The 13,221-nt window shown below is 37.1% G+C and overlaps 1 pseudogene; it reads right to left on the bottom strand.

Annotated features, from left to right (window-relative positions):
• Nucleotides 1-3,963: 3,963 nt before the first annotated feature.
• The window catches only part of LOC107683749 (protein NLRC3-like), a 38,256-nt pseudogene continuing 28,998 nt past the window's right edge, over nt 3,964-13,221 (bottom strand).

Here is a 13,221-nt window from a genome sequence, read left to right as displayed (position 1 = left end):
CCTCCGGGAAAAAAGGCACCGAGGTGGGGCGCTGAGAACCAGCGCGGACCACCCCGAGAACCAATCGTGCAACCGTGAGGGCTCGGGACACGGTGGAAGTCTCCACTCGAGCCCTACCCCCACGGCGGCCCGGGAAAGCATAGCCATTATTTCCAGATCCGATTCAGGCATTGCTACAGTCCTGGAGGACAGCAGTGCAGCCGAACCTTCCTCTCCAGAAAGCGCCGGCTCACCCTCCCCACAACGTCTTTACAAAGACGTAATGTCAAGTTTGCCACGCAACGTTGTCTTTAAAAAGACGCACCCGTAATTGCTCTTTTAGAGAAAAAGTTATTTTAGTGTGCTGAGGCGCACAGGGGAGATGGCCGCCTGCAACACAAACTGCAGCCTGATGTGTGCAACCCACTCGACACGGGAACCACCACCGTCGGAGCGCCATACCGCCAACACGAAGAGCTCTCAAAGAGCGCGCTGAACTCGTTCAGTCTTCTTCTCTCAGTAGAGTAATCAGGAGCAGAACGATGTGATCGCTCGGCTCCGAAGCGAAAAGCTGAATATGCGCTGCATCTGCTGCCTACTTATACTCACGCTGTGATCAGCGGCAGCTGGATGCAATAATCGAATGCCAATGTGCATTGGCTCGTTTAGTTTACACTCGAAGTAGATTGGTCTCTCTAAGCGAGATCCCAATTCGTCGGTCATCCGACGTGACGTCGAGAGTGACCGACTGAAAGGGAACAATTTGCATCACTGAAATGATTCCTTTTTCATACTCACTTTGTGTTGGGTTTATCCTACGAGTCCATCTACGAAAACTGGAACGTAGACCTTCAGAGGGGAAAAATGTATATTATCCACAATTACATAAGCCACTTGTCACTGTATTGTACTGTTTTATAGAGTTGCAAAATTGTACAAATCTTCATTAATTAGGCATACTAGTTCTTAACCAGAAGTCAATGTTTACCCAGAGGTGGATTGTTTGTTGTTTGGCAAACAGGCCTTAATTCTTCAGGAGTCCTCAGGTTAGGGTTTCTGTCTTCCTCCACCATCTTCGCATTGCTTTCCAGTAGTGGCTGCTCTTCTTTCCTCTGTAAATTATGCTGTTGTCTTCTGCAGGTCTGCAGTGGATGCTCCATTGAGTCTACAACAATTCAGTTTCAGTTTTGGTTTCTCAAAAAAAAAAAACCACACTATACTATATCTGCTGTGGATGCTTCCTGCTGTTGGCCTCAAATGAAAGAGAAACTAAATGCAATATGCAAAACAAATAACCATAATCAGAAATTCCATATTTCTGGAGACACAAGTCATGTTCATATGGTGTTTTATTCAATTCTGAAAGTAATAAATAATCAAGTAATCATTATACACTGCCTAGCTAAAGGTTGCTGTTTGAATTTAAATAGGCAAATACTTACGATTCTATGATCTATGAACATGCCGTAAATGTCATGTTGCTACACGTTCTTCATGCTCTCTGATCCACTCTTTCACAATTTTAACCCTGATTAATCTTGGCATTGTCATCGTGGAATCTGGCCAAGATACGTCTTCCTACATGGTCATTTAAGAAATGAAAAGTTACAAACTACATCAGATATGGTTAAAAGAACTATTGCCAAACATATAACATGCCATAAACATAATAATCGCTGCAATAATGATCCAATCATAGACTCTTTAAGTATTTGCCTATTTGAATCAAAGCAGTGATAATTCTCAAGAATTGTAAATTAGATGTAGATTTTAGATTGTTTTAAACGAGAAACATAATTTCTTATACTATCTTTAAGATCTTGTACAGCACATTTTACTCGACTATAACTCACTGTTCAGAGGCTGACGTTTGCTTCCTCTTTTGTGGAGAAAAAAAAAACAAGAAATAAGAGCAAAGAGTGGGTAAAGTAAGTATAATATGGCACATTATTTCCCCCTTGGGGGGAATCCACAGTCCATATGTTTGTACTTATTATGTGAAAGCTTATGAACAGATACTGTATTAACAGACTCACCAGGTTGTCTGGATGATTGGCTCAAGTCATCCATCTTCACCCTCAGTAAAGCACTTCAGGTGTGTTGTGAGCTAAATGAAAAGGCGTGACCTCATTATACTGTAAAAACTCAGAAACTGGTTGGACTTGATGTGACATACATTCCATACAACTTCCTGCATTATGATCACCAGAGCTGTGTGATCTGTTAGAGGACTGACTGCCACAAGAATACTGTGGCTCTATGAATTCCTATTCCTTTTTCAGAGACAGATCACACGGCACTGGAAATGAGGAACAAGTATCAATGCATGAGGAAGAGGGAATTGGTCAGGCTGCAAACTTCACCACTTTCACAAAGAACACAACAGTATTGACCAGAGAGGGCCACCAGAACTTATTCCAGGTGAACTGAGTGGCACATTCCTCACCTGAATATATCACTGTATAACTGTGTCTCAGCTGATGGGGATTTGCCAAATGATGGAATTCAATGGCATGTAGATATTTTACTTGTGCTAACTTAATGTAATTTATTAGAACTTAGTTACAAATTGACTCCAACCCCATGCTTAAATCAGATTCCAATTTCAAATTATTTTTAAATTTATACCGAGTTGAGGGGGAAAAAAGACTGTAGAAATAATTTTACATAAATATTAATTAAAAAAAAGAACATTGGTGACACTTTACAATAAGGTTCATTAGTTAACATTAGTTAACTACTTCAGTTAACATGAACTAAGAATGAACAACACTTCTACAACATTTATTTATCTTAAAGGGTTAGTTCACCCAAAAATGTAATTAGCTTGTTATTTACTCACCCTCAAGCCATCCTAGGTGTATATTACTTTCTTCTTTCAGACGAATCCAATCGGAGTTATATTAAAAATTGTCCTGGCTAATCCATGCTTTATAATGGGAGTGGATGGTAGCCCAATATTTGAAGTCGAAAAAATTGCACCCATCCATTATAAAAGAAGTCCACACAGTTCCGGGGGGTTAATAAAGGCCTTCTGAAGTGACGCGATGCGTTTGTGTAAGAAAAATATCCATATTTACAACTTTATAAACCTTTATCTCTAGCTTCCGCTAACTGTCGTATGCGCGTTCACGAGAGAGTGGCATCCAGCGGATGACATAGAGCGTTTAAGGACTCAAGGCCGCCGTGTGTGACGCTGTGTGTTTTGTTGTGAAAAGCGAAACTGCTTTGTTTGGCCTTCCAAAAGAGGACATGACTGGAAATCAGTGGTTAAGTTGTATTTACAACACTGTTCCAGAATAGTTCAACCCAAATATTCAGATGTGTGCAGCGCATTTTATGGAGGACTGTTTCCTGATCCTGGTAGAGTAGACTACAATGCCGGCTGTTCTGACTCACAGACTGTAAGTACGTTTTCATATTTAAAGGGGTCATATGATGCTGCTAAAAAGTGAACATGTGGATGTTATTTGAGTGAGAGCTGAGGCTCAGAGGCTGCTGTGTCGCTCCCGTCATATAAAGCTGTTGTGCTCGTGGAGACCTAATAAAGCAGAAAAGACAATCATTTCAGAAGAAGAGATGCTGATGAAGATTTTCTAGTGATCAAGCAGTAGATTGAAGCTCTGAAGCTCCTGAAAGACTGGAATTACAGCGAGATCAACTGTGTTCGGCAGTGATAATGTAATTGTTTGTACAGAATTCATATAGTGAATTGAGTGTTAAATCAGCACAGACAGAAAAATAAAGCAGACAATCAGGAGACGGATTCATTCAATTCAGTCTCTGTGTTTCATTCTGCTGATCTCAATCACATTCATGATTATTCATATTGTCATCAGTTCACATCAGGGATTCATAAACGACTTCATCATTAAATGAGTCACAAATGTACTTTTATTACATTTGATGATCAGTTTACAATATAAATATATTGTATCTTTATGACTCTGTTTATTAAAGATTCCGAACAGTATGTGTGTCTGATCTAGATTTATAACTTGTAGATGACAATAAATACAAATAAATACAAATATAATAATGTGAGATTTAATTAATTAGTGTGCATGTGAACATCAGAAAGAGGATTTACAGAGAGTCTCTCTATTGTTTAATATCACACAGAGACAATGAGGAATCATAATAAACTGTAAATCCAGCACAGAGGGGTTCAGTGAATGTGGTTTTGAGTGTGTGTAAGTGTGTGAGTGTCTGTGTGTCAGAGACGCTGTAGAAGGACAGAGAGCCGGCCGACATGTCCAGATACACTCCTACTCTATTAGAGGATGAACAGACGACAGGTATATCAGTTCTGTTATTATTGTGCCAGACAGTGAATCTGTCATCAGAGCAATCCAGACTCCAGGATTTGTCATTCCATCCAAACATACAGCCTTCTCTCACTCCTTTCCTGCTGATTCCTTTATATGACACTGATATATCAGCATTATCTCCGCTCCATTCAGCCTCCCAGTAACATCGTCCAGTCAGACTCTCAACACACAGAACCTGAGGAACATCATCAAATCTCTCTGGATGATCAGGATACGGCTGATGCTCATAATCATGTGTGATCCTCCTGTTCTCATCAGACAGCATGAGTCGAGTGTTTGCTGTGTTTAGATCCAGTGTGAGATCACAGGACCCTGAACACAAGAAGAGAGAAACATCAAGAACAACACGACAGTGAACAGTGTCTGTGTGTGTTTACAACTTTGACTATATTTGCAAAGTCCAAAATGTCCGCACTATTCACAAATGTCCTCACTAATAGTGAAAGCTGTTGAACAGCGACTAGTGATTGGGATCTCACTAGCAGTGCTGGACCTAGACTTCTGGAGCCCGAAACAAAACTCTGTGAAAAACCCTGTCAGGCCTAAAGCACATCACTAAAGTTGGTTTATCATGCATACAAGTCAAATCATCTTTATTTCTATAACATTTTATACAATACAGATTGTTTCAAAGCAGTCACAGATTGAGATTGTGCTGTAAAGCAGCTCTAACAAGCCAATAGTGTGATTCTAGAGCTCAAGTCAGTTCAGTGTTGATTCAGTTCAGTTCAGTATGTGTATGAGCTGAACTTGATGCTAACAGACAGATGAGACATATAGGAAAAACGTATATATTGCACAGATGATTTTCTATCATATTATGCACATACCAATTTATATAGTTTATAATAATAATAATTATTATTATTATTATTATTTTGTGTGTGTTGCCCTCTACTGACCAGCTGCCACTGAAATACAGATACAAATGTTTTAATTATTAATGTGTACTGACACAAACTAAAAATTAAATTTCATCAGTGGACTAATGTTGACTTTTAATAAATGAATTGACTAAAGACAAAAAAATTAAAATAATAGAAAATAATACAAATTCTTCTTGCTAATTTTTTCATGTTCTTGCTGCTTTTTCTGCTCTGGTCGGATAGTTTCGAAGCCACAGGCCTTGTCCACACTAATACATTTTCATTTGAAACATCTTTTTCTCTCTGTTTTGGTCTTCTGTTCACACTGATATGCTGTTTTTGTCCTGTGAAAACTGAGCTTTTTGAATGTCATTCAAATTTGATAACCATGTGACATTGTACCGATAGATATCTATGTTTATACCGGTATTGTGTCTGTTATGTGCTGTTCACTTTAACACTGTTGCTAAAGATATGTTACTTCATTTTACAGTCCTGCAAAGATGACAGAAAATTCACTCACAATTGCTGTCCTGCAGCAAAACATGAGCGCAGCTGCGTTTAAGACCAAACATATAATGGTGCTTGAGTGCGACCGGGAAGCATCAGTGAATGCTGAGATACTTTACTAAATAAAATGATCTTGACAGAAGAATAGCGTGAAAACTTTATTATGTATGTCCATCTGTATCATCTCAGTGAGCTTTTATTATGTTTCACACAGTGCTCGAATTAAGAGGGGCTGGGGGACCCGGGACCCCCACAGCATTAGGAAGCCCATATAAGAAGTAAAAAATAGACTAGATATGTTTTTTATTTTAGTTAAGATTATAAACAAATCTGTTTAAATTCACACAGTTAGAATACAGTAAATTTTGTGAATTGATTATTAAAATCATTCATGTGACTGAAGTCTGTTCTCGGTCAGTTGTCATGTCACTTTAAAATGTAAACATCTAAAGACCACTAAGTGCATGACATCGTTCGCTCCGGTGATGCTAACATAAGCGAAAAATAGGGACTAATAAACCTCTACTCGGTGCCGGGAAGAGAAAGCTTCTTAGAATACTGACTTTTATGTGGTTCTCGTGGCATCAAACTAATTGTTTTGTGAAAAAAATAAAATAAAAATAAAAATAAATAAAAACTAAGTGAAAACAATCATGCATGACACTGTAATGTCACGGAAATACAACCAGGTCACATGTGAACGTCATTCGTGAAATCAACACCAGGTAGTACAAAGGCTTGGTCTATTGCTCAGAAAGGCTGGAATTGTGATTTCACTAGTACATGAAGATAAAATAATTAGTTAAATTAAACAAGTCTTTTAACATCCATTTTAAGTAATTGATTGCTCCTTTATCACTGCTCTCTGAGATATTATGAAATAATTATTTCTGTCCTACTGCTGAATCTGTCTCATGTTTTAAGTGAGTTTGTAAGCCATCTGATTATCTTATTTTTTTTAAGACCTGTTAAATAGCGCTTTATACATCTATCATTTCTATCTATTGTTATGTATATGGAGAGGAAATTATGATCAATTAAATGTATTATCACTTTTTCATATTATAAATACAGTGCGTGCTTAATTATTAGGCAAGTTGATATTTTAAGACCAAACATATAATGGTGCTTGAGTGCGACCGGGAAGCATCAGTGAATGCTGAGATACTTTACTAAATAAAATGATCTTGACAGAAGAATAGCGTGAAAACTTTATTATGTATGTCCATCTGTATCATCTCAGTGAGCTTTTATTATGTTTCACACAGTGCTCGAATTAAGAGGGGCTGGGGGACCCGGGACCCCCACAGCATTAGGAAGCCCATATAAGAAGTAAAAAATAGACTAGATATGTTTTTTATTTTAGTTAAGATTATAAACAAATCTGTTTAAATTCACACAGTTAGAATACAGTAAATTTTGTGAATTGATTATTAAAATCATTCATGTGACTGAAGTCTGTTCTCGGTCAGTTGTCATGTCACTTTAAAATGTAAACATCTAAAGACCACTAAGTGCATGACATCGTTCGCTCCGGTGATGCTAACATAAGCGAAAAATAGGGACTAATAAACCTCTACTCGGTGCCGGGAAGAGAAAGCTTCTTAGAATACTGACTTTTATGTGGTTCTCGTGGCATCAAACTAATTGTTTTGTGAAAAAAATAAAATAAAAATAAAAATAAATAAAAACTAAGTGAAAACAATCATGCATGACACTGTAATGTCACGGAAATACAACCAGGTCACATGTGAACGTCATTCGTGAAATCAACACCAGGTAGTACAAAGGCTTGGTCTATTGCTCAGAAAGGCTGGAATTGTGATTTCACTAGTACATGAAGATAAAATAATTAGTTAAATTAAACAAGTCTTTTAACATCCATTTTAAGTAATTGATTGCTCCTTTATCACTGCTCTCTGAGATATTATGAAATAATTATTTCTGTCCTACTGCTGAATCTGTCTCATGTTTTAAGTGAGTTTGTAAGCCATCTGATTATCTTATTTTTTTTAAGACCTGTTAAATAGCGCTTTATACATCTATCATTTCTATCTATTGTTATGTATATGGAGAGGAAATTATGATCAATTAAATGTATTATCACTTTTTCATATTATAAATACAGTGCGTGCTTAATTATTAGGCAAGTTGATATTCTGATCATATTTTTTTCCAAGCACATTTTACCAATTCCAACCCACACCAATCTTAATAACTTATATTTATTTTGTATTTAATCATTTATAAGTGATATATAATTGTCCATGAAGGCTGGAAGTGAAAAACTCCTTATATTGAGGAGTGCAGAATTAAGCAGGTTTTCTTTTACAGATAAAATGAGCCGAAAAAGAGATTTACCTCAGACTGAAAGTCAAAAAAAAAAAAAAATGGTGGTGACCAGCACTGTTAACTAGTGAAAATGACAATATTTTTATATTTCATACAATCACACCGGCATGATTAGAACGTGCAGCACAGCATCAGCTGCTAGATTCAAATCTGCGTTCGCTGAGCCAGAGACAGACGCGTTTTTACAGCGCTGCACATTGTATCCAATCACACACGATTCTGTTGAGCTTATGAATGCAATGACCAATCAGAGGCGTTCAGATGAGTCTTCATCAAACTTCGCTGTTATGCCCACACACTCGCTGAAGGAATTCTGCTCTCTGACGAATTCTCTCATCAGAAACAACAAAGTCCACATGTGCTTACAATTTAAGTAGGTTATTAATTTCACAGTGTAAACAGCTTCAGTGATTATAATGAGTTTGTGAGAGGGCTTAAAATGTTATTTGATAATGTAAATGTTATTTGCTTTCTTTCTGTACAATGAAAGTGTTATACTTAGTAAATTACTTTTTTTTTAAATTCACATTAAATGCCAAGTCAGTTGTATTTAGTGTTGGGTAAGTTACTCAAAAAAAGTAATCCCCTACACATTACTAATTGCTTAAAATTGTAATTTGATTACATTACTGATTACTGCATTAAAAAAAGTAATCAGATTACTAATTATTTTACTTTCAAGTTTTACTTTACTTTTCAAGTTATCAAACCTAAAAAAATACACTACAAAGTGAGTCATAGTTCTTTCATTCATTTAATATTGACTGAAAAATTACATAAGCATTATTTGTATACACTCGCAATAGCAACACAACTTTTTTTTTTTAAATAAAGAAAACAAATAGGGTGCGCTTAATTAATTCTCAGTCTCCGCGAATATCTTCCTGAAACGAGTCACTAAAATGAACGAAAATAACATCAGAAATATATCTAAAGAAAGCTTGAAGTGTCTATATTTAAATGAAGTAAGTCATGTCGAAAACAAATATTCTCTGATAAAATAATCCATATGAAACCAACGCAAAGTATAGTCTTTCCCGTCTGAGCTCAGCTATAATAGGGCCTTTCGCACCGCGGGAACCTTTTCATAGTGCAAGAACTAATTGTGGAACTACCCACTTTTTGGCATTTTCGCACCGCCGGAACTGGGTGCGATTTTAGTACCGGACTGCCTTTTTCGAGAACCAAATTAGCTCCTACTCCGGAGCAGGGTCTAACCAGCACAACTGGTACTGATCGTGACGTAAGTAGACATTGATTGGCCAAACGTGTATGAAAATGCCCTCACCTGACATGATTTAAAATGCAGTGTAAACATTGTGTCAACTTATTTCGCAAGTATGGAGAACAGCGATAGATGGACGGACGCTGAAGTGCAGGCACTTGTAGCAAATGTAGCACTGCCAGTTGTCGTTGGAGATTCTTAGTCCTCCTTTCTGTTCTTTCAATCGCTTTACGTATACGTCGATATCCATTATTGTGAAACCCGCGAGACACAATAAAAACAGCTCCGATCACAGCGTCCTCCATCCTCCTGTTAATACAGTGCGTGCTTAATTATTAGGCAAGTTGATATTCTGATCATATTTTTTTCCAAGCACATTTTACCAATTCCAACCCACACCAATCTTAATAACTTATATTTATTTTGTATTTAATCATTTATAAGTGATATATAATTGTCCATGAAGGCTGGAAGTGAAAAACTCCTTATATTGAGGAGTGCAGAATTAAGCAGGTTTTCTTTTACAGATAAAATGAGCCGAAAAAGAGATTTACCTCAGACTGAAAGTCAAAAAAAAAAAAAAATGGTGGTGACCAGCACTGTTAACTAGTGAAAATGACAATATTTTTATATTTCATACAATCACACCGGCATGATTAAAACGTGCAGCACAGCATCAGCTGCTAGATTCAAATCTGCGTTCGCTGAGCCAGAGACAGACGCGTTTTTACAGCGCTGCACATTGTATTTCTTAGTACACACTCTCGGTGCGAATGCAACCCTTTAAATGGTACTGGGAAATTGTTTGCACAAAATCGTCCCAGTACTTTAGTACTGTATATTTTGTTCTGGAACTAAAGCGGTGCGAAAGGCCCTAATGTCATTATGCCCACGCACATCGCTCGCCATCATCCACGCGAAACCAGGCTTGAGATGCACGAATATGTGAACACCCACATCACCTCTGTTAAACAAAGAAAGATTCATCAAGTTCATCTCGTTACTTTTCGTTTTTGGAAGAAGACGCCCTGTGAGAAATAAGCGTTGAATATACTTCAGAAGAATGCGATGCGACACGCGGCTTAATCCAGCTGAGGATCTCATTCTGATGAGTCATTTATTTTTTACTTACACTGTAACGAATTGCTGTAAAAATTACAGCAATATTTTACAGCAGCGGGCTGTTTTTCTAATAATACAGCATATTGCTGTAAACTTCAATGCATTATGTGGTTGCGTGACGTTTAATGCAAATATACAGCATATTGCTGTAAATTTCAAATCTACAGAGGCATTGTGGGATTTTCAACGGTTGGGATTTAGGGGCAAGAGGAGTGATTCACAACTGTGGTAATTGACTTATTTCAGTTTTTTATTTTTCATGTTTGAAGGTATCTACATTCATATTGGTATCCCCGGATTCACGCATCCTCTGTCCGCAGGGCGCGAAGGAGACTTGCGCGGGGTTTCGGCAGCGCGGTTGCAGTACGATTTCACACATTCCCCAGCATTATAGCGGCTGTGGGCAGAACATCTCTGGGCTCCTACGTTAAGAATTACACGTGAACAGAATTAATTAGTGACAACAGTTTTAATTTAAGAATTAATTAGTGACAACAGTTGTGATTCATGGTAACCTCGTGTTGATCAGCACACTTTGTCGTGATTATTTTATGGTGTAAATCAGATTGCACAGGCAGTCGACTGTTAACACGGGCACCAAAATGAAAATGTGCGCTGAAGCCTCGTACTCAGCCCGCTCAGGGAGGATGTGTGTGTCGTGTAAATTCTGAACGGTTCTGTTAAAGCAGTTAATGCATCCAGCGAGATGTGTTTTTGAGTACCTTTGCTAACTTGCTAATTTGCTTATTGTTTGTTTGTAATATGCCTCTTTTTAACTTTGGTTTAAAAGAACGGAGTGTCTATTTACACTAAGTGCGAACAGCCCGCCTTGTTGGCAGGCTATTTACACTAACTCCACCCATAAATGTGTGATTGGGCTCGTCAACACTATAAAAGATGGCTACCAATCGTCAGCTCTAGTGGCGTAAATGGTAAAGTGTGTACCGAAGTCTTTTTGACGCGATCGACCCGGGTTCGAACCTGCCTTTTGCCAAACCTTTTTTTCTCCCTTTTCAAATCTCATATCACATCGGAAAGGGTTTTTACAGCGCTGCACATTGTATCCAATCACACACGATTCTGTTGAGCTTATGAATGCAATGACCAATCAGAGGCGTTCAGATGAGTCTTCATCAAACTTCGCTGTTATGCCCACACACTCGCTGAAGGAATTCTGCTCTCTGACGAATTCTCTCATCAGAAACAACAAAGTCCACATGTGCTTACAATTTAAGTAGGTTATTAATTTCACAGTGTAAACAGCTTCAGTGATTATAATGAGTTTGTGAGAGGGCTTAAAATGTTATTTGATAATGTAAATGTTATTTGCTTTCTTTCTGTACAATGAAAGTGTTATACTTAGTAAATTACTTTTTTTTTAAATTCACATTAAATGCCAAGTCAGTTGTATTTAGTGTTGGGTAAGTTACTCAAAAAAAGTAATCCCCTACACATTACTAATTGCTTAAAATTGTAATTTGATTACATTACTGATTACTGCATTAAAAAAAGTAATCAGATTACTAATTATTTTACTTTCAAGTTTTACTTTACTTTTCAAGTTATCAAACCTAAAAAAATACACTACAAAGTGAAACTCATAGTTCATTCAGTAATTTAATATTGACTGAAAAATGACATAAGTATCAAAACAGCAACTTGAATGATCACTTGCTTTTGCCGAACTTTTTTTTTCTCCCTTTTCAAATCTCATATCACATCGGAAAGGCATTTATTTTCAATAGAAATGAAGGAAATAATCAAAAAGTTGAAAATAAAGTATCGGGTAGGGTTAGGGTAGGTGTATGGAGGGCTTTATTGTCCCAATAAGGTGCATCCATTTAATCATTTGAATTAAAATTACTATTTACGCTCAATATGTTATTATTGCACACGGTTATATAATGTACTACAATACTGAGGTGCAGATAATTGCCACTATTTGCAACAAGTAGTATAAATAGCAGAAAATCCTGCTATTTTAACATAGTGTAAATATAATCTATAGCTATTTTTACTTAGTGTAAATAGCATCTATCGCTAAGAAAATATGCTATTTTCACTTAGTGTAAATAGCATCTATTGCTATTTGCACTAAATGTAAATAGCCTATATCGCTATTTACCGCTTATATAAATAGCCGCTGCCTTAAAATAATGAGTTAATCCAGCCCAGCTTCCTGTCTAGTTTTGCCTCTCTGTTCACAGCATATTACATATTCAATCTGGAGAACCAGGAGGAGACAGCCAGGACCTTGGACTTCATTCAAAGGTAATGGTTGAATTCTAACAATTTCAGTACCTGCATTTTACATATATGTAGATATGTTATATCAGAAGATATATTTTATATCAGTAGATATGTTTTATATATGTTGAGGCCTTCTCAATGTTTCTCAACTTGAGAAAAAGATCGAATTTAGTTTGAATGATTTAGATGTCTCCCTGTTTAACAATAGCAAGCTAATGAGTTAAATAAGATGTTTTAATTAGTGGGACATCTACAATTTTCTGAGAGGTGGAGTTAAGAAACACTCTAAATGGTCAGATTTCAAAAACATGATTGCATGCCTCCAAAGCTAAACCCAATGTGAATTACATATTGTCTGTTGTCTGTCTGACCCTTTAAGTGCTTTGTAGGTATTAATCCGGAGAGAGGAACAAAGAAGTTGAAAGGAAAAGTGCCATCGAAAACAAAAAGGGCAAATGGTACAAAAGAAACAGGTTGAAGTGAACCCACATGTTGCCACTCTTCTTTGCAAAGTGAAGGATTTTTCAGTGGAATTTCTGAAATGTAAGAAGCACACACGCACACACACACACACACACACACACAC

This window comes from Sinocyclocheilus anshuiensis, unplaced genomic scaffold (genome assembly GCF_001515605.1).
Source record: "Sinocyclocheilus anshuiensis isolate Anshui unplaced genomic scaffold, SAMN03320099.WGS_v1.1 scaffold4080, whole genome shotgun sequence".
NCBI classification, from domain to species: domain Eukaryota; kingdom Metazoa; phylum Chordata; class Actinopteri; order Cypriniformes; family Cyprinidae; genus Sinocyclocheilus; species Sinocyclocheilus anshuiensis.
The sequence above is the reverse complement of the archived record's forward strand: the minus strand, read 5'-3'. Positions and strand labels throughout refer to the sequence as shown.